The 25,333-nt window shown below is 34.4% G+C and overlaps 1 protein-coding gene across 1 annotated transcript in view; it reads right to left on the bottom strand.

The window, feature by feature from the left end:
• Positions 1-25,333, bottom strand: part of Abca13 (ATP binding cassette subfamily A member 13) — a 437,088-nt gene that overhangs the window by 54,448 nt on the left and 357,307 nt on the right. The gene's annotated exons all lie outside the window — the stretch shown is intronic.

Genomic DNA, 25,333 nt, shown 5'->3' with positions numbered 1-25,333 from the left:
CATGTGTAAAGATGTCTCTGAACTAGGAAGACAGCTCCTTGCAGAGACTACTCTGATGAGCTGAGAGACTCTGCTCTCCAAATAGAGACAGCTGTTCCTCACCAGACACTTTCTCCCCTCCCTGCCCACAAGGAGCCCACCAACCAGAACCCAAAACCACTACACCTTTGCTCAGCTTAAGATGGTGCTCAAGCCTCATTCTTCTGACCAATGCTTAGATTTTTTTTTTTTTTTTTTTGTAAGCACAAAGAGGCTTCAAGTGGGTTCCAGGTCAGGAAACCAAAAACTGTAAGCACAAAGAATGGGGACAGGAAGCCAACCTGGGATCAGCAAGCTCTTCTTTATTCAGCAGAGGAGTCAGTCAAACATCCAAGAGGGTCACCTTGGGACAGAAAAACCAAACTGGGCCTAGCCAAGAGTCTGAGTTTTATAGGCCTCATTTAGGGTGGGGCAGAAAGGTAATTCCTAGGGTTTATTAGGATCAGCTGATGCATTCGGGTAGGACAGAAGGATAGGTAGGGAAGTTTCTAGAGTTTACTGCATTAGAATCAGCTGATCCATTATGGTAGGGAGTTAAGTGCTACTCAGGTGAGAGTTCTTTGACATTTTCCCTTCCTGCCCTACTCTGGCTGAAGCCTGGGCCCTTAAATAACAAAAGCTACAATTTACTACTGGACAAGTCTGGTGAGGAAACAGCTGTAACTAGGAAAAAATGTCCTGGGTCTATTTTCCATATCCTTCACTGTGTATATGTATTTTCTCACTAATATGCCTTTTGTCAGTTTAGTTTCCAGGGCCCTAGCAGAATTCCTAAGAAGGTAGAGGGAAAACTCCTCCACCACCTCCATAGCAACCCAGGAGCCTTGTAGAAGAGGCTTGACTACTTATATTTTTTGGTGCTTACATTTTTTGGTTCCTTGATCGGGAACCCATTTGAAACCCCTTTGTGCTTACACACAGGGGTTTCACCAAAATTATGTTGGTCATGAAGATTCTTAAAGTTGACTCCAAAGTGAGAGAGGCCTGGGTGTTAACTGAAGTAATTCCTTGATTATTTGGGGTGTTAAAAAGAAGAGAAAAAAAAGTGTGTGTGTGTGTGTGTGTGTGTGTGTGTGTGTGTGTGTGTGTTTAAAGCCATACTATATGCGTAGGTTAAGAATTATACAAAATCACATATAATTAAAGAAAAAAAAACTCTTGTTTTACTTTGGATTTAACATCAATATATATTGATTACCAAATCACTCAAATGCAACAAAATTTAATATTTTGATTTTTTTTCTCATTATCTTGTTTTGGCAGGAAAAATTATAACTATGATAGCCATCTATTATGCATTTTTTAAAATACATAAAATTATGTTGACCATGAAGACTCTAAAGACTACTTCAGGAAGAAAAAAAAAATCTTATTCCTAAATGGAAAATAATGTTTTTTTTTTTTTTAAAAAAAAAAGACTTGCTGAGAAAGCATGACTTCTAAAAGAGGTGATTATTAGCATTTCTTAAAGCAGAGTGACAAATTATTAATATTTTTATTCATATCAAAACCATATATATATGCTCATGGAAATAAACAAGGAAAAACATATCTTTGTGTAAAATTTTAAGTTTGGTCTCAATTTTTTTCTTATTTTCCCTTCTAAATCCTGTTAACAGTTATATCCCAAACATTGTTATTTTTTTCCCCAAATTTGGGATAGTCAAAGTTTATCTCATCTTCTTTATATGCTGTAGGAAATACATTTTCTTTAGTCAAACTCAAAAAATTTTCTTTATCAGTGTACTTAAGAGTTTTGGTAAAATATAGCCTACAAAAATATATACACACACAAATATATATATACGATATAGTCACATGTATGTTCTCAATTACCTGAAATATTAAAATTTTACAAATTATTTTAATATACAATAAAAGGCTTTGTTTTCAACCACTGCTCCTGAAAAGTTTCAACTCAATAATTTGTGGAATTTTTTCCTACTTTCTTTTTTTGTTGCAATAATACAATACAAACTTTACCATTTTAATCTTTGTAAAGTATAAAATTTATAAGTATTAGACTATATGCTTTGTCAATGTGATCACTCTCTAGTTCTAAAACATTTCTTTTCATCCCCAAACAAAATTCTGTACTCATGAATCAGTCACTCTCCATTTTCCTTCTCCTGTTGCCCCTGATATTATTCATCTTCATTTCATCTCTATGGATTTAACTGTTCTGCATATTCTTTGTATGATAGATATGAGACTGCATATCATATAATTCCTTTTTGCATCTGGCTGTTCTCACTTAGATATTATGTTTTCAAGGTCAATCTGCAGTAGAGCAGGTATTAATATTTCATTGTGTTCTCTTTTAATAGTAAAACTGCACACAGCAATTAACAAAGTACTCCACTGCTTTCATCTTGTAGATGATAAAACTAACATCCACATGATGCAACTGCCCTGAAATATTTGGAAAGACTAATTCTAACACTTCTACCCTACATTGGCTGGTCCACCATTTTTCATTTTATGACATTTGTGCATAAAATTAAAAGGACTACATAAAAAAAGAGAGGATGCAGTTTTTTAAAAATAGTAGGGTTTAGTTTTTAGAACAGTTTTAGGTTTATAGAAAATTGAAAAGAAAGTACACACAGTTTCCATATACACTTTCCTTGCACTCAGGGTGTTTCCTATTTTTAGCAGCTTGCATTGGTGTGGTAAATGTTTAGCACTGAAGAACTAATATTGATCTATTAACTAAAGTCCATAATTCATATTAGCATTCACACTGCACTATACAGTTTTATGGGTTTTGACAAATGCATAACATCCACCATTACAACAGCATAAATAATAGTATCATTGCCTTAAAAATCCCATGAGCTCCTCCTATTTATCCCTTCCCTCTTGCCCACAAACCTTGAAAATCACTTTTTATTTTTTACTTTACTTTCTTTGTAGTTGTGCTTTTCTAGAAAGCCACAGAGTTGGATTAACACAATATAGAACATTTCATACTGGCTTCTTTCATTTAGCAACAGGCACTTAAAATTCCTCCATAAGGTGGACTGAATATATATGTACTCCCAAATTCACAGAAAAATAAATTTTATGATAACCTTGAGAAAATAAACCACCTCAATAAAAAAACTGGAATTAAGAAGATAGATATTGGTCTAGACATGGTGGTGCATGCCTGTCACCCCAGCAACTCTGAGAATGAGGCAGGAGGATTGCATTTTCGAGGTCAGTCTGGATAACTTAGAAAGAACCTGTCTCAAAATAAAATAAAATAAATAAAAAGGCCTAGGCCTGTTAGCCAATATCTAGTACCAAAAGAGGAATGAAGAAGAAGAAGAAGAAAGGAAAAAAAAAGACAGAAGACAGGTGTTATAACTCTGGCAAATAACCATGGCTTTCAGTCAGGACCAATGAAAGATGATACACAGAGAAACATACAGACAAGTCCTTAAAAGGACTTATTTAATAGAAGCATCTAAATTTGTGAGTGTATTAAAGTGATTTACCTGTTCTAATTATATGTTAAATCTAAAAGGATTCTCTTTGAAAGAAAACAGAATCATCCAGAGGTTCTAAATATTTTCAATCAATCAAACTTTTTCAGATGTTGTGGGTTGGATTATGACCCACAAAAAGGCAAAATAAATAAATAAAAGCCAAAGTCCTCACTCCTAGGACTTAGGAATGTGGCTCTATTTGGAGACAGAGTATTACAGAAAAAAAATTAAGTTAAAATGAAGTCATTGGGGGGGGGAATCCTAATCCAAGTGACTAGTGTCCTTATACAAGGAAAAAATTGGTCACAGAGACACACATAATGAAAAGACTACAAGCACAGGAGGAGAAGACCATCTACAAGCCAATAGAGTGTGGGAAGAGTCCTTAAGAAAAAAAGAAAATAGATACCAAACAATAACCTATTTATGAAATTAGAAAATGGTAAAGCAAACTACACCTAAATCAAGTAGAGATAAGAAAAAAATGACTAGAGAAGAAATAAGTAAAATAGGAAATAGAAAAACAATAAACAACAAAGAAAATCAGCTAATTAAAATATTTATTTGAAAACAAAATCTACAAGTCTTTAGCTAATAACCAAGAAAAAGGAAAGATGCAAATTACTAAAATTGGGAATGAAATATTTCTGCAAACCTTAAAGAAACAGAAAGATTTACAAGGGTGCTATATGCATATTCATAAACCAACAAATTAGATAACTTAGATGAGATGGGCAAACTTCTAAAAAGACACAAACTACTGAGTGTGATAATGTGAAAATGAAAGAATCTAAAAAGATGTATAACAATAAAAAGGTTGACTTGGTAATACTAAAAAATAAAATCCATGATTAAAAGCTCAGGACCATGTCATTTCACTGGTGAGTTCTACTACATGTTTAAAGATTAATTAAATCAATCCTTCACAGCCTGTTTCAAAAAACAGAAGAGGAAAGAATAGTTCTCAACTAACTCTATGATATCAGTAATGCCCTAATAACAAAACCAAATACACAACAGGGAAGGAAGACTATGTATTTGTTTTGAATATGGATGTGAAGATGCTTAACAAAATACAAATGCTCCTCACTTACACTGCAGTTACATACTATAAACCCATCATAAGTTGAAAATATTATTTCAAAAATGAGCTTAATATACCTAAACTACTGAATGTCATAGTTTAGTCTAGCCTACTTCATACACCCTTAGAACTTACATTAGGCTATGGTTGGGTATAGCCAAAGCATATTCTACCACATGTCATTATCTTGGGAAAAGATGATTCAAAATTCAAAGTCGAGTATTTTTTTCTTTTTCAATATTTTTGTTGTCAATGGACCTTTATTTTATTTATTTATATGTGGTGCTGAGAATTGAAACCTAGTCCTTACACATGCTAGGCAAGCACTCTACCACAGAGCTATAGCCCCAGCCCTCAAAACCCAGTTTCTCTTGAACATTTATCTCTTTCATACCTTCATAAAGTTGAAATATTGGTGTGTGGAACCATTTTAAACCAGGGGCCATCTGCACAAGCAGATTGAAAGCAACAGCATATAAGGTGAATTAGATACCATGATCAAGTAGGACAAATCCCAGGAATACACAGTTGGTTTAATATATGAATGTTAATCATCATACACCATATTTATAGAAATAAGGACAAAAACTACCCAATATCTTGTAACGCAGTGAAAAAGCATTTGACAAAATTCAAGTGCCTTTCTTGATAAAACCATGGATAAACGAGAGATAAAAGGGATTTTATTTTATGATCCCATTTATATGAAATTTTCCATTTATATGATCCCATTTATATGAATAGACAAATCCATTGAGAGAGCAGATTAATGGTTACAAAAGACTGAGGGAGGGAGCAACAATGGAGAAAGACTACTAATAGGTACAGAGCTTCTCTTCAAGGTGATGGAAATGTAGTTTAATTAAATAGCTGAAATTATTACAAAACTTTATGAATATATTAAAAATCCCTGCATTATTCCATTTAAAATTATAAATTATCTGGTATGTGAATTGTATCTCTGTTAATCAAAACACAGTCAGTTAAAGCTGGACATACTCATGCTCTACGCAGTGCTCATTTATGTACAACATAAATGGTTTCATAGATGCATCATTAAATGTTCAGAGGAATTGTCAATACTAATGAAAAAAAAAAAAAAAAACAAGCCATTGCAACTTACAACAATATGCATGCACCTCACAAACATGCTATTGTGGGAAAGAATTCACCCACAAAACAGTATAAACTTTATGATTCCACTTACATAAAATTCACAAACAAGCAACCTGAAATCTGGTCATTAAAATCAGAAGAATATTTACGTTTGTTTGTAGGGGAACATGAAGAGGATTTCTGAGGTCCCATCAAAAGTCTATTTCCTAGCTTTATGTGCTATCATTATAAAAACCCATCAACCCATACACTTGTTATTAGCAATAATTATTCATCTCAATTTTAAAATTTATGTTTTAAAAATTGTTGCCAAACTCCACGTTACATTATAAATTATCTACAAAAATGTTAATGTTTAAAATGATTTTAATTAGTTTCTGCTGGAATGATCTCCTTCCAGCTCCTCTCAATCTCAAGCAGCCTGTTGATGATTTAAAGATATAACATTTTATTTAAATTCTCTAAACCATTTGAAGATAGGAAATACACATATTAAATATTTTCATTGTCCCATGATCTTAGACATTTCCTAACTCTGAATTGTTTGTGGTCATACTTATTATTTCTAACTAGTATCATCAGATGTCTTAAGAACATGGGAATAGCTCAGAACAGGTGGACAATGGCAGTCTACAGACACAGGAATTCAACCACAGCAGGGGTCTGATGTCTTCCTATCCTAACACCCATCATCTAGTGCAGTGATAGCTGCCCAATTTCTAGTTGTAAGGAGTTATAATTTTTAAAAGGTCATGGTTTTACAATGGAGTGAAATGAAACACTTTCAAGAGCAGAGCATTTTTCTTCTAATGCACAGATAAATGCCTGCATTTCCTTGGTAGCTAGTAGAAATAACTCCCTTGCACAAATCTTCAACACAAGTATCAGTTGCACATTGTTCATTTGTTTGCTGGTTCATTTGATATTGGGAATCAAACCCAGGGCCTCTAACAGGCAAATCCTCTACCACTGAGCTGCACACCCAGACCCAAACTGAAAAGTTTTTATTATGAATTGACATATATCTTTGAAGGAAGTTAGAAAGAATGTTTGTAGAGAGGACTCACGGTGTACTGAACCACAGCACAAGCAGGCATTCAAATACCATTAAAAGCATATCAAATCAAACCACATTGCATTTTTCCCTTGTTGTATTTTATTAAATACCAGTGGCTCTGTAAATAGCTCAATATATTTCATCTGAATTTTGAAGACAATAAAAGTTTAGGAAAATTAACATTTTAACTGGAAATTTGGGTGAACATGACCCATAGTCAATGATATCATAATCCAAATGGTGACACTGAGTGGGCATATCCAACGTAGACAGGCAGACAAAAAAAAAAAAAAAAAAGGCCATGTGATAATGAAGCTCTAGAGTAAGAGAAAACTGAATGTCTAAACCAGAGTCCATTTTAAGTGACCCAGAGGAACAGCTTCTTTTAAATTACATCATTGACATAAATCTTCCCATCTAACTCTGAATGATGCTAACCACACACCTCCTAAATCAAAATCAGTGTCTATCACATTTACGCTATTAGAAAATGCTCACATCCATTTCATAGTTTCCACATACTTGCATTTTGGTTATCTTGACCCAATAAAGAAGGTCATAGCATTCTGTATGCTTCATGCTTCAGCACCACTTGGAAAGACAAGATATTTTTCAGTTGTAAGTCTGACATAAAAATGATCTTCAAGAGGCTTTTATCATGATGCATGCTGACTAGATTTTCCTCTTTAATTAATGACACAACAGACCAAGAAACCCTGGAAATTAAATGTAAATCTTGGAGCACTCAGGGGAGTTTGCCAAACCAAGAGCCTTCTCAGTTCAGGCATTTAATTTCCTTTATATTATCAGCAGTCTGTAAACTGCCAAAGTAGGCAAATAAGAGCCAAAAAACTGCTCAGTGAACCAAGTTTGGTTTGTTTTCCAGGCAGTTTTTAGCCCCATTTGCTTTTCAAACTTCCTACTTTGTCCCTCCACAGTCTGCACTTTCCTGCAGGTTTAACCCCCATCTCACCACAGGTTCAACCATCTGGTTACCATTAGTTATTTAAGTGCGCCACAGCCTCTTACACCTGGTACCATTGGCTCCTGGATGTCAGCCAAGTGTCCGGGGTAGTCTTTAAGCTCATGATCAAGACAAAATAATGGGAACCCCAAAGCCTGGCTTCAGGGACCCACATCATCCATGCTAGCTTAGTGATATTTTAAAAAGAATATGGGGCATCCATGGTGCTTGGTTTATTAAATACAGACTAAGAACATGTTTTCATTTTCCTCAAGGAAAGCTAGAATAAGTTCATACCCTAGATTTAAGCCTGTAAATCTACAAACACTCAAACTGTAACCACATAACGACCTGTTTCACCACATAGTACAAGTGGAATTCTCTCAAGCCCTTCAAAGTGATAATTAAACTAAGTATATGTGCAACATAACAGAGCAGAGTGATTCTTTTGGAGAATACCAAAAAGTACATTTTTTTTGTTCATTTAACTCCTATGTACATGATTGAGAAGCGACAAATCTCATAAAGTCATGCCCTTTTTTAAAACAGTAAAATAACACATAATTATATTTTCAAACTGCCAAGATTTTTTTTTCTTCTTGTCTACCAAGAAAATGTTATGAGTTTCTGGCAACAAAATGGCTCATTAAATTACATATATACTTTTTCATTAGAGTTGCCAACTTCCTATCTAATAATTTATTCAAGGAAGGAACTATATTAATATATCAAAGACATGTTTTCAAAGAACAAATGGTGGCTTATGCCCATCACTTGTTACAATGTCAGACTTTTCGCCTGATTTTTCTTTCACTTGTGATGTCATTATGTATGAAATACACGTGTCTACATTTAGAAACTAGAACAAAACATGAAATATTAGTTCATTTCAAGTTTGTCAGCACCCCTTAACCAAATGCAATTGTTCCTCTAAGTCAGTGTTAGAGATAAGCATAGACATCAATATATTTTACAGAATTTGGATAATGAATATGAATGTCCATAATTCATATAATTTTCTGTAATATATCTTGCATGTATTTATATATTTTTCTAAATATATATTGATTCAAATTATTTTAAATGCCTTATTAATTTCATATTGTCAGGAAGGGTTTGTAGGTATGACAATTTCCTTGCCAGCATACCCCATGTTGCAGTGACATTGAATGTAGGTGACCTTGCTCAAGGACCAGGGCGGATTAGGGTGTTCCCGGTTTAGGATAATCGGGTTTAGGGCGTTACCAGTTTAGGTTCCAGGTTTAAGGTTTAAGATTATTCCTGCTGGGAATAGGGTGTATCCTGCTGCCTGAGTTCCCCTTGAGTTCTCATGGGATTCAGACAGTTTTTTTTGGGAGACAGAAGCCCAGTGGAGGTGGATTTGGGCGGAGAACGTGGATTTCCCCAGAACGTGTTTGTAGAGTGCCCGTGTGAGTTCGGGAATAAAGAGTTGCTGTTTGAATCTACAAGGCTGTGAGTGGCTCGTGATTTTGTGCCCAGCCAGACTTCGGCATTTGGTGGCTCGTATGGGGAACTTCTAAAGCTTGGAGGTAAGTGAAATTGTTCGCCCCTGAGAAAGAGCGAAAGAATGGGTGATCATTTCAAAAAACAATGTGTTATTTTTTTGATTTATTTTGTTTTTATTTCAAGTTGCCTGTTCCTAGAACTTTCTCAGGCAAACTGGGGAAAATGGTTGACTCAAGGTTTGAAGTTATTCGCCTCCGAGCAAAAGAAATTGTTAGAGGAAGAAGGCACCCTAGTAAGACCAAGAACAGTTAGGACATATGTTGATACAATACAAAAATGTAGCCCATGGCTTTTTAAAGACGAGTTATTAAGTATATCAATGGGACCATCATGGTATCCTGTAGAAGGATTTTTCTTCAAGAAAGAGATGGCTAGTTTTGTTTACTACACTTGTCTAAGATCTTGGTTTCTACAGACATCTGATTAATTTACAAAGGTAAAGTGTTAAATCAACCACTAAATATGAAATCAAGTACTCTTTACTTATTAAGTTCCATAAGGTAATATATTTAAACATTATGTGTGTTTTCAAAAATTGGTAAATGGAAAAATGTTTAATATTGCTTTGTGTCTGTGTCTTTGCTAAAACAAGGTTACTAAGAGTTAAGATTCTATCATGTGTAATTTATATACAAAGAGTATAAGAAGTTTCAGTTGGGTTTCAATTATATTATTATAGTACCATAAAAAACATGAAAGTCTTTCATCTTATTAAAGTGGAGTAATTTGTCTAAATCAGAAATTTTATAAGAGTTGTTTCAAAATGTGAATTTATAAAAAGAGTTAATGGTTAAAAAAGAGAGAAAAAGATTCAAGATGTGGAAATATATTTTAATATAAAAGGTTAAAGGAAAAAGAAATGTTTCTAGATGAGATAATCTCTATGTGGTAAAGTAAAAGTTGTAAAATGCCATTTAAAAAGATTTTGAGGAAACTAGACTTACTTTAAAAGCTTGAGAAAGGAAGAAAGAAGAAAAAGGTATTTGTACATGGCAGATTGAGACAAAGCTTCTCAATGGAGTTTAAAAAAAAAAAGCCTTTGGTTGAAGGGCAGCCATGTAAACTAACATTGAAGCGATTTAAACAAAATCTAAGCCTCGTTTAAAAGAGTGAAGTTGTAGGTGGTGAAAAAGTATATTTAAAAGTACAGTATAGATGATAATTAAAAGGCTTTAAAAGGTTAAATGATGGAGGAAAGAAGCTTAATCTTAAAGGCATTGCTTAAAAAAAATGGGAAGATAATAGGATAAATGATATTTAGATAAAGAAGATTAAAAATTTGAAGTGAAAAACTTTAAAGACAGAAGTATAGAAAGTTAAAAACAAAAAAAGATAGAAAAGATGTAGGAAGATAAAAAAGATGTAGGAAGACAAGAATTTTAAACCCACAAAATAGGAAAAAAAAAAAAAAACTAGGAGGAAAATAAGCAACTAAGGGTAAAAATACAAACTTTAGGAAAAAAAAAACTAGAAGATAGAAATAAGATAGAAAATGGTTGAAAATGTCAAGTAAGGTATTTCAGATAGAAAATGCAAAAAGCTAAGACAACTATTAGATACAGACATACTTATTAAAACAAAAAGAGGAAATTGGAAAGGGGTATATATCCCCCAAAGATAAACTTAAAATAATGCTTTTTACTCTAAACTTTTAAATTTGGATTCATCAGGACTTAGTGCTGCGGAAAGGCATATGTATCCAAAAAATGTACATAAGTCTACGGTACTTTGGAAAGATATTCTAACAGGACAATGGAAAGGTCCTGACCCAGTGATTGTCTGGAGTCGGGGTTTTGTTTGTGTGTTTCCACAGGGAGAACAGCAGCCCATTTGGATTCCAGAGAGATTAACTAAAACAATTTCTACAGATGGAAAAGAAGATGATTTGACTCAAATCCATAACAGCTGATATCCAGAACTCCAGCTTGGCCATTCTTACATCTGCAACAGTGATTAACCAGGATGCTTTTTTCAATAGCTATTTTATTATTGCATTTTTCCACATCATAAGGTTCTATTTTTATTTTTTGAGCTCATACAAACCTAGGTTAATGTTTTTCTGATCAGTTTTATTTTTTAACTGTGAAGTTTTTAAACATTGCAATGGAGATTTCACCCAGGTAAAGCTACAAGGCCTTTACTATTTTCTTATGTGTTGTACGTTTGTGTACACTCTTGTGTTTTATGTTGTATGTCTGTATGTGCGTATGTCCATATTTCTTATATGAGGAGCGCTCATGAAAAAATGGATCCGAATTATTATTATTTTTTTTATTCACGTGATTTAAATGGTTTAATTTAAATTAGGTAAACAGCTGTTAAGGATTGTTTTGAAAGTAGGTTAACAGATCTGTTTGTTTACTTTCACCTTTCCTTTTCATTATATTCAATAATTCTTTTCAGGATAATGTCTTTTTAGCATCATTGCCAGAATTCCTATCTTCATCCCAGTGCTGGTGAAGACAAAGATAAAACCAAACTACAGCTTCTATCATAGCTATCACAGTAAACTGTATAAACTGATGCATCAATGAATATAACTCAACAAGTAATGCTCAATCAAGGGGGAGGAAACGGATTTTGGGAGGAAATGGACATATTGATAGATTCCTCCGCTTTGAACTGCTTGCAGAACTTGCCTGGACTATGTAACTATCGTTTGGTGCAGCGAATTGTGGTAATGCTGGCATATCTTTGCTGATGGTGTCACTAGTGATGCAATTTTTATTTCCTTGCCAGCGCACCCCATGTTAATTGTGGTAGTGCTGACATATCTTTGCTGATGGTGTCACCAGTGATGCAATTTTTCCCAAGGAGCCGTCAATTGGCTTGGTGTTGTGGCATTTCTGTACCCTCCTCCCTTCTGCTAGTGATGGTCTAAAATTTGGGGGCCAATGGCTATATGCTGGACCAGTAGTCAGTGACGGGTATGATCCAATTGCAGTGGTATCAACCTAAGACAGGAGGCTGACGCCTAAAGGTCAGTTTAATGCCGCAGTCTGGCTGGGCACAAAATCACGAGCCACTCACACCTTGTAGATTCAAACAGCAACTCTTTATTCCCGAACTCACACCAGCACTCTACACACGTCTGGGGGAATTCACGTTCTCTGCCCAAATCCACCTCCACTGGGCTTCTATCTCCCAAAAATATACTGTCTGAATCCCGTGAGAACTCAAGGGGAACTCAGGCAGCAGGATACGCCCTATTCCCAGCAGGAATAATCTTAAACCTTAAACCTGGAACCTAAACTGGGAACGCCCTAAACCCGATTATCCTAAACCAAGAACACCCTAATCCGCCCTGGTCCTTGAGCAAGGTCACCTACATTCAATGTCACTGCAACATGGGGTATGCTGGCAAGGAAATTGTCATACCTACTTGGCTAATGGCTCCCAGCAGTTCATTTCCAGTTTGTCAGCACCCCTTAACCAAATGCAATTGTTCCTCTAAGTCAGTGTTAGAGATAAGCAAAGACATCAATATATTTTACAGAATTTGGATAATGAATATGAGTGTCCATAATTCATATAATTTTCTGTAATATATCTTGCATGTATTTATATATTTTTCTAAATATGTATTGATTCAAATTATTTTAAATGCCTTATTAATTTCATATTGTCAGGAAGGGTTTTTAAACTAATATCCCATCTGATTCAAATGTATGATATGTCAAAATCATTGTACTGTCATGTGTATCTAATTAAAACAAATTTAAAAAATTTAAAAAAACTAACAATTCAAACAACTCTAGTGTTGAAAATCTTTAGCTTCTTTTAAATTACATAAGGAATGTTCATATAAAGAAATACTTAAAACCATGCCATTTATAAGAAATCCACAGGTTAATAATGTCACTAAAATTATTCACTACCTACTTAACATTTTTAATATTTAATAAAGGACAAAAATATTCACTAGAATTCTTATCTTATTAAAGTGGAAATTTTAAAAGTCCTACATGAGAAACATTGTATGTTAATTAGCTTTCTTTTACTGAAAAAAAAAGTTTGAAATAATTTATAAAGAAGGAATGTTTATTTCGCTCATATTTCTGGGGGTTTCACTGCATGATCAATGAGCCCATTGGTTGTACCTGTAGCAACACTTCCTGGCTGATAGTGATAGAGCAAACACACTAACTTCATGGCTAGAAAAAGGAAGACAGGTAAAGGAGGGACTGGGGTGCTACTATCTCCTTTAAGGGCACGTGCCCCCAGTTACCAGAAGACCTCCCACTAGCCCCACATCTTAAAATTTCTACAGCACCACTTCCCAACAGTACCAAACAGAGACCAAGCCTTCACCACAGAGGCCTTTGGGGGACATTTAAGATCCAAAGTATAGCATATGGATTATTTTAAGACATTGTATATCAAAATGTACTAAAAATCATTACTGAAAAATAAGTAGAAAATAAAATTATTACTAATAAGCAATTGATGAAAAGCAATCATAAGGTGAAAATGCCTCATTTCATATCACTTTTATAGCATTCTTGAACCTTTTCAGAATCTTTCAGGGATTCCAATGTATTTTTTTAAAGCCTTGAATAATTTGAATTCAAGTTTATGTTATCCTAGAAGTTTAAGAAGGATGAAATTCAAGTTCCTACATTAACTTGTTCTACCTCAGTATGCTGGCAAAGGTCTGAGACTTAAGGCCCCAGAAGCTCTGTTTCATGCCATGCTATTTCCTGGGTGGGGATGGGGGGATTTAGTGTTAAAAAAGAGTGAGTGTGTGTGTGTGTGTGTGTGTGTGTGTGTGTGTGTGTGTGACAGAGAGAGAGAGAGAGAGAGAGAGAGAGAGAGAGAGAGAGAGAGATGTATTTTAAAAAGAAAATGGGGATAATATGTAGAATTAGGGATATAAAATTTTTTCTATTGTTTATACTGAGGAATTAATATTGTCCTGAAAAAAAAGAAAGTAAACCTCATTAAGCTTTACACTGATGTGTGTGTGTGTGTGTGTGTGTGTGTGTGTGTATTAGAGGAAATGAAAAGCTAAACAAAGTGAAACATCCATCCAGGTTTTAAGGTATGTAGAGCCACACAAAAAAACATATCACTGGCCCTCTATATGTGAGCTTTCTCGAATACAAAGATAAAGAGTGATTGTTTTTTGTTTTGTTTTTTTAACACTAGACTTTTTTTACCCTCTGGGTAAAAAACAGAGCTTCAGGTGGCCTTATGTCTCTTAGACTTCTGCCAGCATTTTGAGGTGGGTCAAAAATCATTGTCTCTCTGGAATGGTAGCACACACCTGTAATCTCAGCGACTAGGAAAGGAAGATAATAAGTTCAAGACCACCCTCAGCAATTTACTGAGACCCTGTCTCAAAAAAAAAAAAAAAAAGGCTGGAGAGTCAGCCCAGTGGTAAAGCGGCCCTGGTTCAATCCCTAGTACACACTACCCCCACCCACACAAACCAAAAGTTATGTACTGAACTCACACACACTTGTTTTTTTCTTGTCATTATTCCCTAATGGTAGTCTACCTAGAGATGGTCTCTAGTACAGGGGATGATTACGTAGGTTCTGTGCAAATATCACAACATTTTATATAAGATATTTGAGCATCCCAGATTTTGGTATCCCTGGGGATCTTAGAACCAGTTCCTCATGGATAGCAACATATAAACAAAAACAAACAAACAAAAAGGAATAAAGGGAAACAACAAAATCTAAACCATATAGTAGAAGAAGGAAACAAAGAGGGAGCTAGCTCTCAGTTAGAGTCCTTGTGTGATTTTTTAGACTGATCATAGGCAATGACTCAGCTCTCCACGGCCTCATGGGGAAGCTGCCCTTCACACACAAGGCCAGTCCACTGCTGTCTCAGTAGGGTGTTGCAGTCAAGGGCCCTGGCCAGTCATGCTGTCACACACATTGGCCCTCCTAGCCAATGGGACATCACTTCCTAGCTAATAGGCCTTCCTTCATCACTTCTGCTGAGATTATCTTATGGGGGTGGGATGGATAAGCCTTAAGGCACCTTTTCCCACAGTGACCAAGTGCTTTTCAACTCCGGATCCTTCTCTTCTCTCTCCTTCTTGCTGGTTCCAGGGTCCATAAAATTACAGGAATCCTGCTCAGGGATATTCAACAATGAGGTGACCCCCATGTGTGTGCAGACCTACCTGACCATCAACCAAAGCATCACTCCCTGGGGGAGAATGGAGCCAGGGGGTGTTGATGCTATCTCTAGTTTAGATTTTTGCATATCCCACTACAAGGCATGATTAACAGCTTAATCCCTTCATTATTTGCCTGTTGCTTTAAGAGTTTGTCCTAACACCTGGAAGCTCAGCTCTCTCTCCTGACAACATTAAAAGTTGAAAGCCTAAAATAAAATGAGATGACAAGACTAAGGATAAAATAACTTGTCTAGAAATAAATACAAATGAGTAAGTTTAATTATTAAAGATAAAAAGAATCTTAATTGAATCAAAAGGCAAAAATCAATCAATCAATCAATAAAAGATCCATTGACAACTAAAAAAATATTTTTTAAAAAATTTAATGTTAAGAAAAAACTAATATTTTTAGACCAAGGTAGCATTCATATAGAGCCTATAGCCTTTAAAATACAAATACATACATACCATTTACAGAGAAAGAGAGAATGATATGTTTGAAAAATGGATCATTAGGCAATTTCATTGTTGTGTTAATGTCATAGATTGTATATAAACAAACTAAAATGGCTAAGGAATCATTGGGTGATGTAATTTTATGAGACCATTATGCATGTGTAGTGAAATATTATGTGATGCATGACTACATATAAAATAATTTCAAGCTATGAAAACCCATTATTCCTTTCAGAAATCCACAATACACTAGTGTCATTTCAGATGATGATACAAATATTTGCTATGTATGCTAAATAATTTTTGTAATCGCCTACTGTTTTCAGTTAACAAGTTATATGAAAACCATAACTTTATGCCTGTCAGTCTCAGACTACATATTGATCTTTTGCATTACATCTAAGAATGAAAAAGAACATAGCATGAATTATGACATATGTGTTCTTTTAAGAGAAAAATATTTCAAGGAAAATTGATATTGAATATTTAATAAAAATAAGATGATATTTGAAAGAAAAGATATCATCTTCTTCCCCAGTGTTTCCTTTTTCACATTGTGTATTAAAATTGAAACTTTATGCTTTAAAATACCTTGAGTCAAACTTCTCAATCTCAAAATCATCTCTCATTCTACTTTTTACTGCCCTTGTTTAAGATACATGGAACCCAGACTATGCTGTTGTATTTCATGTCTTCCTCTAACTCTGTGATTCTTTTTGGTTTTAAGTCTCTGCCATCCCCTTCCTACATCTCTAGTGTCTCTCTAAAATGCCAACTAAAACTCACCACACAAAAAAGCAACATAGTAAGCTTGGAAGGTATTAAATGACAGAAAAAGCATTAAAAATAGGGGTGGGGGTAGAAGTTTCACAGCTTTAATTCAGATCACTGTAATACTGTGAGGATTCAAATCAGCAAAGAGAACATGGGGGGTGGGGGTCAGTACACCATGTACTCATACCTGCCACCATCTTGCCTCCACACAGACCCAGACAAATGTTGTCTAAGCCCTTTCAGAGAGAGAGGAAGTATGCCACCAGAAGACTTGCTTGTCAGACATGGAGTGGTGCAGATGAGGCACAACCTGTCTTCATTTCTACAAATGTCTAGAGAGCGCTAGGAAATAGCAGCATAGGCAAGAAACAATGCTACCCCCAAACATAGCAGATACTAGGAAAAAAGCCTGCTAGAGGCCAAGACTGAACGAGCAACCATGCTTGTCCACTAGACAAAATGCTGTAGTTCTGAATTCAGTGTGCAACTACCAAGAATGGGCAGAGGAAACACTTCCCACCACTGCTGCTGACAAAGAGTTTCTTAATGAAAGGGCACATTTTTTCAATTGATAGCAGACCCCCAGATAATATTGAATAGCAGGAAGGAACAAAATGTAAAGATCCAATAACAACATAGATTTGAATATTCAGAAAGTAGGTAGGTACTTCCAGCAGAATGCAAAATGAATAGACCTCAATGAAATAGAAACACAAAATCCAAGAGGAGAAATGACAGGGATAGAACTTAACATGATAGAGCAAGAGGTCTCCAGGGATGAGAACAATAAGCAATAGGTCAAAATAAGGAAGCATTGAAAGAATCCAAACTTATTTTCTTGAATTTAAAGGGGAAAAAAAAAACAGACTTATGATTAAATGTTGAGAAAGGGTCACTAGATTGGAAAGAAGAAAATGAAAATACTACTAAGCCTTGATGATTCTTACAAATATTTTAATGGCTTCTGTTTTCTGGCTCATTGTTGGTTTACTTTGGGCAAAAGAACATACAACACATACACTTGGGGAAGCACAGGGAGGCTAGCTCTAAAGCCTCACTTGCCTGCTGACTGTCAGGAGACAGTGGAGCAAGGTCCAGAGGCTTTTTAGGTGAATATTGTGAGCTAATAGTGCCGGAACAATTCTATCTTTCATATTGGAAGGCAATCCATACTTGTTGTCTGATATTCTGAGAATCAGAGCATATGTCTCCCTACCTTAGTTACTCTGCATTTAAAAAAAAAGAAAGAAAGAAGAAAAAAATGCTAAAGCAAGATTAATTTTACAGTTGTGAATTAAACATTATCAACTTGAATGAGAAAGCTGATGGTCAGTACAGAAACAAATTTAAATAGACATAAATTTAAATAAACCATGCATATACAATACATGTATCTCCTTGAAAAGCATGAATAAAGCAAATTAATAATTTAGTAATGACATACATCTAAAATCCAAAAACCTATTATCAACACTGAAGAGCAAAAGGATAAACCTTGTAATTCTTAGACTCAATTGTTTGGAGCTATTTTTAAAAAAGTTTCACTATTATTTTTGGAAGTTCAAACTTTTGGAAAGTTCAAAGGGATACAACATGATCAACTGGGCCACAAGGGCAATGCAAAGAGTTTTATTTTATCTGTTTGTTTTGTTTGTTTGTTTGTTTTGTTTTGGTACTGGGGATTGAACCCAGGGGCACCTAAACACTGAGATACATCTCCAGCCCTTTATTTATTTATTTGTTTGTTTGTTTAAATGTTGAGAGAGGGTCACTATGTCCCTTAGTGCCTCACTACATTGCTAAGAATGGCCTTGAACTTGGAATCTTCCTATCTTAGACACCTGAATCACTGGAATTGCAAAGGTATTTTTTAATTAGTAAATCTAAATATCTAATTGAAAGAGATTAAACATGTATATTACTTCACCAAATTATATCAAAATGATGTCTTGCCCAACAGTAAAACCAGTCAATAAGCCCTAGCCATATACTCAATTGTCATTAAAGTTTTAATGTTCAGATATTAAGTAGAAGTGAATAATCATGGAGTATTAGTTAATTATAGGAGATATATGGCAGGAGCACCATTTTTAAAACCCACAAACTTGGAGAAGTAAAGCAAAAGTAAAGCAGAAGTAAAGCAAAGAGACTACTTTAAAAGATAATATAATATTCAAAGGAGAATGAAGTAATATTGCATTTACAAAAAAATAGAATACCAATTTTTTAAAAAATAGATAATCAAAGATATAAAAAAGAACTTCTGAAATATTTAAAAAATGATTAAAATTAAATGCTCAATAAATAGTTGAAAGGTAAATTTGAGAATATCTTCCAGAAAGTAAGATGCCCAAAGATAAAGAGGTTGAAAACTGAAGAGACTTTTTTTTTTTTTTTTTTTTTTTTTTTTAGTTCTAGGGGACACAATAACAGAATAATAGAAGATGAATGAAGAAAATCAGATTAGAGAACACAATGTGAGAAAATTATAAAATAGCCAAAACATTCTCTTAAAAACCAAAGGAAGTAAACTTGGACCCATAGAAAGCCAAGCATAATATATTGAAAGGAGGAAGGAGACGAGCTGAAGACAGCCGCCAAGGCACACAGTCATGAAATTTAAGGAAAGGATCAAATTGTTCTGTGTACAGATATGAATATACCACAGTGAATTTCACCTTTATGTACATGTACAAAGCCTTAATTTAAAATAGAAGGAAAAAAAAATAAAGTAGAGGAAGGGATCATGGGAGGGAGGAAGGGAGGAAGAGAGGAAGTACTGGGGACCAAAGTGGAGCAAATTATATTGCATGCACTTATGATTATGTCACAATGAATCTGATGTGATGTATAACTATAATGTACTAATAAAATTATTTTTAAAAGACTCAGAGACAAAGATCCTAAATGCTTCCAGATAAAAACTAATCAAGTTATAATGGTACTCAATCTCTCAAAGGCAATCCTAAATTCATAATGAAAAAATGCATTTAAAGGTCTTAAGGAATATGAATTCTCAACTAAAATTTTCTATCCAAACTACCCAACAGATATGGAGAGAGAAAGATAGTTTCAGAATACTGTTTTCAAGGAACTTACTTCCTATTTGTTTATGAAGGTTTGGAGGCTTGTTTTTTCACTTTTTAAAAATATCTTTATTCTGTGTATTTATTTAGTTTTTAGGCGATGCTGAGAATCCAACCAAGTGCCTCTCATGTGCTACGCAAGCCACTGAGCCACCACCCCAGCCCATAGTGCTTGTTCTTAAAAAAATTAAAATTACAGTACAAGGTAAACCAAGAGAGAAAACATTGAATCAGGAAATATAAAATTAATTAAGAGAGAACAAGAGGACTCCCAGAGTGACAACTGAAGGTCACATGAATTGCAACTGCACAGCTGACCTGAAGAGAGACAGTCTGGAGCAAAGGCTGCAGACACTCATGATCTCTTCAAGAGAATCAAGTTGATAGATTAAATGGTGTGCTTAAATGGATTGTAAAGGAGAGTTAATCCACAGGAAATAGAGCAAATGAACAAAGACAATGATTGCAAAAATTTAAGCAAGAAATAAAAGGTCATAGCACTTCAGGGCTCAACTAAGGATGTTATTTACAGAAACCATAATCCTGTATATATTAAATTCTGAGTTAACTCAGGTGTGTGTGTGTATTCCTAGTTTATACATTCATTGTTTTTAAAAATTAATTCCATATATATTCCTTTTAAATTAATTCAAATGATGAACAGAATTATTAATTAACATTCATAATTTAGCTGGGTGCAGTGGTACACACCTATAATTTCAATTCTTGGGGAGGCTGAGGCAGGAATATTGCAAGTTTGAGGCCAGTCTGGGCAACTTAGAGAGGACCTGCTTCAAAATAAAATAAAAAGGGCTGGGGATGTTGTTCAATGGTAGAGTGCTTGCCTAGGATGTGGTGAGGCCCTGGGTTCATTATCCAATACTGAAAAATAAAAATTCACAATTTTGGATTACCAGAGGAAATCAGCATTAATTCATTAAGTATAAATTCTGAAAAAGACAGAACTTGGTAAAAAATATTAATTCCAACTTTAGTTTATAATCACAATTCTGCAAATTCTAGTAAAGTTAATCAAGTAAGATCATTTTAAAATATATATAAATAGGGGTTGGGTATTTAACTCAGTGGTAGAGCACTGGTTAGCATGCACAGGCCCTGAGTTTGGTCCTCAACCTAGAAAAAAACAAAACAAAACAAAAACCAAAAGCAACAATAACAAATATATATACACATACACACCATACACACACATATATACATACACACACACACACACACATATATATATATATATATATATATATATATATATATTATACATATATTAATCAGGGTTAAAGTATGCTTATTATTTATATAAATCATAATCCCATATAGATATGGATATATATATTTCATATATATACATGAAATTAGGAAATAATAACATCATTTATGTTTGTCTTGAAAGTACAGTTATTAAGATAAGAAAGAATTAATCAAATAAAAAATTTAATAAAGTATTTGATCACAAGTTTAATAAACAATATTAAACAGCTTTCTTGTATATAGATGAACAAAAACCAATTAACTATACAATAGAGGAACAAGACCAGTCATAGAATTATCAAAAATGATATAAAATGTGAAGGGCTAAACATAATAAGAAATGGTAGAATGTATGTCATGGTTTAGATATAGTGTCCACCAAAAGCTCACATGTGAGACAATGCAAGGAGGTTTGGAGGAGAAATTATTGAATTATAGCCTTAACCTAATCAGTGAATTGATTCCTGCTGGGATTAACTGAGTGGTAACCCAAGGCAGATGGGGTGTGGCTGGAGGAAGTGGTTCATTGGGGCATTGGGGGCATGGCTTAGGAGTATATATTTTGTATCTGGAGAGTAGAGACTCTGCTTTCTGGTCTTCGTGTGAGCTGCTTCCCTCTGCCATACTCTTCTGCCATATTCTGCCTCACCTCGAGCCCCAAGGAATGGAACCTGCTGTCCATAGACTGAAACTTTTGAAATCGTGAGTCTCCAAATAAAATTTTCCCCCTTTATAATTGTGCTGGTTGGAGTCTTTTAGTCACAGCAGTGAAAAAGCTGACAAAACGATGTGTTAAAATTCAGTTAAGTCACACAAGAGAAAAATGTAGTAAGTGGAAAGTCCGGCAACACTCGGGAGAGAGAAGCTCAATCTTGCAAATTTTTCAATGTTCTTAAATTCCTTTATATTTATCTATGTTTTGATGTAGGAAAATTGTGATAACTAATGATGAAGGCATTTGTCTTTTTATAAAATCATTGTATGGTTTTTAAAAACGTGGTAGCCCTACTGTCAGAAAATGTAAGCAAATTTTGAATTAATTTAAAAAATTAAAAGCACACAAATGTATTTGAGTATATATAAACATCACTAATACCTTATGTGGTAAATGAGTCACTTTAAAGAAGAAATAGACTATTACATAAATAATATTGGGATAAATGGATTTTTTTTAAAAAAATACACACTTAAATTCTCTTAGTCTTTTTTTGGGGGGGTGGGTACTAGGGATTGAACTCAAGGGCACTTGACCACTGAGCCACATCTCCAGCCCTATTTTGTATTTTATTTAGAGACAGATCTCACTGAGTTGCTTAGTGCCTTGCTTTTGAAATTCTCTTACTCTTTATTTCCAAATATGATAAAATTCTACCAAGGATTGATTCATAAACAAAAAACAATTTTTTACCTTGGGTAAATTTTTACCTTGGATAAATACCCCTATTGATTTGAGGAAGGCTTTCCTAAGCATTTCAGTACAGTTATAAATAAATCATACAAGGTAGACACAAAAACATTTGAATAACTGAAAATGAAAATCTCACTGAAAGTCATCTCACCTCCAATCATCAAAAGACATCTTGGAGATTGGATTTTCAATAATATTAATTGTTCCTGTGAGATGTTAAACAACAAAGTGGTGTTTTGTTCATTAGCTGGTGGTTTGTGGTTTTTGTTTTTTTTTTGTAGTTTTTTTTCTTTTTTTGTAGTTTTTGAAAGCAGTCAGAGTTATTTATTTTCTCAGAATGCATTTCCCCCACAATCCCCTTCAAGGGAACACCCTCGATGACCTAGGGAACACCCACTAGGTCATACCTTTTAAAGATGCTACCATCTTAGAAAAGTACCACCTGGGAACCAAGCATTTCATATGAGGGCACTGTGAGGACATTTAACACCAAACTGTTGCCCTTGACATGACATGTGTATTTATATTTCATATAGGGAGCCAAAGTCTTCAGAATTAGAATGAGATAAATAATGACTCTGAAATATATTAGAATCATTTAGTCAGAGTTACACTAATCAAACAGTCTCCTAACTAGTCTTCCTCGGTGAAAATGAAGCTGGGTCCTGAGAGTGATTATCAGTCTGGCCATACCAGATGTTTATCTTTTACTTATTTCATAAATGTTAAAGGTTAAAAACAGAGATGCAAGAGTGCTGACAATGAGAAGATTTAGTTGCTACTCACTTCAAACTATATGACCAAATCTAGGCTTTTTACCTCTCTGGCCACAGATTCTTTACCTACAAAATAAATGTGTGAATTGTTTATTGATAAACTAAAATAGTTGACTCCTCTATATCTGTGAGTTTTACTTCTATATTTTCACCCAAATGGGGATCATAGACCTAACTACATAGCATGTAATCCTCCATTGGGTAAATCTACAGATGCTGAACTCATGGATACGAAAGGCAGATGGTAAAAAATTGCGTGTCAACAAATTCTTATATCTTGGGGCATCCTGGATACTATCCCTCATGGATACAAAAGGACGACACGGTATACATCTATAGAGAGTTTACAACAAAGTCACCAGTGAAAACATGAAATACAACTTGATATTTTGATAGAGGTGTGGCTAAGTTTCAGTACCAAGACAAAGTGATGAAATTCTACCTTTTTGAATATCAGTAGACTCATGCATACTTGGCATTGATGAAGAATTTGGTTCTAGGAAATGGGGACTATAGAAACTATGTCAACAAGGGCATTCAGAAACCTCATCATATTAGAGGACTTGCACATTGGTGGGGGGGACAGCTTAGTTACTATGTGATGGGAACATCTGAAATAAAGATAAGGTTTCACAAAAAGACTTTCCATGAAGTGTTCTGGAGCTTAGACAACATGCTAATGCTAATTTTAAGATTAGAAGTTGACACCTGAACTCTCAGAGAGCAAAATGTATTAGCTATAACTTTGAGATTGCTTTTGACATTTAAAAATCTTTGTCCAAAGTTAAAATGTCTCATGTTGGTGTTTCCTATCATTCTCCATTCTCAGTAGCCTTTTCTAGTCATTAAAGATTGGAAAAGTATTAGAAATATACAGATTCTTCGTCTACAATAAGTCAAGACCTCAACTTGGCTTTTGTATTTCAATGTCTGGGAAGGGAAGGAACTGGTTCCAATATCCCTCTTCAGTGAACATTATCCTTTAATTAACAAAATGCTTAGGGACATTTCTTTGCCAGGGGACCTTCAGAATTTTTCTAATATCACTTTGTAATGAAATTGATTACCCAAAATGATTTAATTATGCTGGCACATCAGTAATAGGAACACAGGAAGATATTTATTGGTATAGGATAAAGTTCCAATGAGAGGAAATTAGACTACAAACTAGCTATGAGATGTGAGCAGGTTGCTATACACACAAAATATTTTCCATTAAAAAGAAACCACAAACAACTTGTGCATTAATCATGTCACTCTTTAAGAGATATGGAGAATATCCTGGATGACAGATACCATGCCTCAGGAAATATGTTTGCAGACATGAAGCAAACATGGGCAAGTAGCATATATGCAAAACTGAGAATATCCAGTCTCAACTTGAGAACACCTCTTTACATGCCACATTCTGGAAGCTTCCCCTGAAAGTCTGGGACAGCATCAGTAATGAACACAATGTACAGGGATGTTCTCCATTGTGCCCACTGAAGTCAATGCTTAGAGTTAAACACAGATGCCTTCTCTTGGTTTATACCCTGTGCTATATTTTAGTCATGTCATATAATAGACACCAATATCATTGATAAAACAAGTTTTTCAACTAGGTGGTACTGTGTTCCAAGAAAGGAAAAATCACATGAGAATGTGGGAAAAAGAAATGACACAGTATATAAGGTAGACATTAATATGAAGACTGTACAGAAGTACTGAAAACATAATATTATGTAAATTGAAAGTTGGGTGAAATGCATGAGAAACTATACTATTACTTCAAACATTTGAGTGTTTGTGTATGCAACTAAGTATACACATGCATATGTGCAGATAAATTATGATGCATACACATATACACATATACATACATACATAGCTAGAATTTTTTCAAAACTGGGGACTATAAGAATGAAAATCACTTTTAATAAAAATTACAGAAGATTTTCCTTCATTTTTTCCTGACTCTGTATTAGTGTTGTTAAAATGTAATTTAACTTAAAATGGGAGAAAAACAAATTGTCAAGTAGCCCCTAGTTAGTGAGGTTATAACTTAAATTACTCTAATTTGTGATCCATGTTAGTCTAAAGAGGATAGGCAATAAATGTGTTCTATGTATTTTTATATTTGTGCTACATTGGTTTATATAAAGTAATTAATAAATACCTAAGTA

The sequence above is a fragment of the Marmota flaviventris genome, chromosome 1 (genome assembly GCF_047511675.1).
Source record: "Marmota flaviventris isolate mMarFla1 chromosome 1, mMarFla1.hap1, whole genome shotgun sequence".
Taxonomy (NCBI): Eukaryota; Metazoa; Chordata; class Mammalia; order Rodentia; family Sciuridae; genus Marmota; species Marmota flaviventris.
The sequence above is the reverse complement of the archived record's forward strand: the minus strand, read 5'-3'. Positions and strand labels throughout refer to the sequence as shown.